This window comes from Pteropus vampyrus, unplaced genomic scaffold (assembly GCF_000151845.1).
Source record: "Pteropus vampyrus isolate Shadow unplaced genomic scaffold, Pvam_2.0 Scaffold285, whole genome shotgun sequence".
NCBI lineage: Eukaryota > Metazoa > Chordata > Mammalia > Chiroptera > Pteropodidae > Pteropus > Pteropus vampyrus.
The window spans coordinates 1,020,512-1,022,734 of NW_011889066.1; positions in this window are offsets into that span (position 1 = coordinate 1,020,512).

A 2,223-nucleotide genomic window follows, 5' to 3' on the forward strand; every position below is an offset into this window, starting at 1 on the left:
CTCCTCTTCGATTTTTTGGAAGAGTTTAAAGAGAATAGATATTAAATCTTCTTTGAATGTTTAGTAGAATTCACTAGTGAAGCCTTTGGTCTTGGACTTTTACTTTTTGGTAGGTTTTTGATGATTGTTTCAATTTCCATACTGCTGATCGGTCTATTTAGATTTTCCAGATCTTCTTGATTCAGTCTGGGAAGGTTGTATTTTTCTAAATACTGGTCTATTTCTTCTAGGATATTAAATTTGGTGTTATATACATTTTCATAGTATTCTTGTATGATGATCCTTTGTATTTCTGAGGTGTCTGTCATAATTTCCCCTCTTTCATTGATTTTGTTTATTTGTGTCCCTTCTCTTTTTTCTTTATTGAGTCTATCCAGGGGTTTGTCAATTTTATTAACCTTTTCAAAGAACCAGCTCTTTGTTGCATTTATTTTTTTATTGGTTTTGTTGTTATTGTTGTCATTGTTGTTGTTTTCAATTTCATTTATTTCTGCTCGAATTTTGATTATTTCATTCCTTCTGCTCACTTTAGGCTTCATTTGTTCTTCCTTTTCTAGTTTTTTAAGATGAAGTGTTGGGTTGTTTATTTGGGCTCATTTTTGTTTTTGGATGTAGGCCTGTAATAATATGAACTTTCCTCTTATGACCATTTTTGCCATGTTGTACTATCATTATCATTCATTTCTATGTATCTCTTGATCTCTCTTTTTATTTCTTCTCTTATCTAGTTATTCTTCAGTAGTATGTTGTTTAATCTCCATGTATTTGTGGTTCTTCTTGCTTTCCTTTTGCAGTTGACGTCTAGTTTCAAATCATTATGATCAGAGAATACGATTTGTATGATTTCCACTCTCTTATATTTGTTGAGGCTATCTCTGTGTCCTAGCATGTGGTCAATCCTTGAGATTGTTCCAGGTGCACTAGAAAAGAGTGTATAAGCAGGTATTTTGGAATGAAAAGCTCTATAAATGTCCAGTTGGTCTAATGTACCATTTAAAGATGTTATTTCCTTATTCATTTTCTGTTTGGATTATCTGTCCATATCTGACAGTGGGGTATTTAGGTCTCCTACTGCGATAGTGTTTTGTTCTGTTTCTCCCTTTAGTTTTATTAGTAATTGCTTTACATATTTTGGGGCTCTCTGATTGGGAGCATAGATATTAATAAATGTTATGCCTTCTTGGTGTATGATTTCCTTTATCATTATGAAGTGTCCCTCAGTATCTTTCTTTACCTTTTTTATTTTGAAATCTATTTCATCTGATATTAATACCGCTACTCCCTCTTTTTATGAATGCCATTTGCTTGAAATATCATTCTGTACCCTTTCACTCTGAGTCTATATTTGTCTTTGGAACTGAGATGTGTCTCCTGGAGGCAGCATATGGTTGGGTTTGTTTTTTGATCCATTCTCTAACTCTGCCTTTTTATTGGTGAGTTCAGTCCATTTACATTTAGGGTGATTATTAAAATATGAGGTCTTCTTATAGCCATTTAACCTTTTGCTCTCTTGTTGCTCAGCGTTTCCATTGCTTCCATGTCCTTGTGTTTCTGTTTTCTTGATTTTGGTTGCCTTTTGTGGGTTTTGCCTCTGGTTCTTTTTGTTTTACATTATATACTTCAGTTCTGAATCTTTGGCATGTGGTTACCATTATGAATATGTGAAGGAAAGATATATATGCAGTAGTCAATTTTCTTCTGCACATGCCTTATCTCTATTCCCCTTTGCAAATTTGGATCTTTGAATCCTCCCCTTTTCAGTTATTGTTGTCTAAATTTGTCCCTATGTATGCTGAACATTCATTACTATCTTGATATAGCAAATCTTTTCTTATTTTAAGCTTATAATGCCCTGTTCCTAGTAAGGGTTGCACTCCTCTGATTTATCAGCCTGCTAGTCACCTTACTCTTAATAATGTTTTTTTGTTTGTTTGTTTGTCATTTTGTTTTAGATGAGCTGACCTCTTTCAGTATTTCCTGTAGTGCAGGGCCTCATAGTGGAGAATTCCCTTAATTTTTGTATATCTGTATACATTATTCTAGGCTGATAGTTCCTTTCACTTATTCTAAGCTGATAGTTCCTTTCAATAGTTTGAATATTTGATTCCACTCCTTTCTGGCTTTTAAGGTTTGTGCTGAGAAGTCCAACAATAATCTAATAGGTTTTCCTTTATAGGTTACTGTCTTCTTTTCCTTGGTTGCCCTGAGAATTCTGTCTTTGTT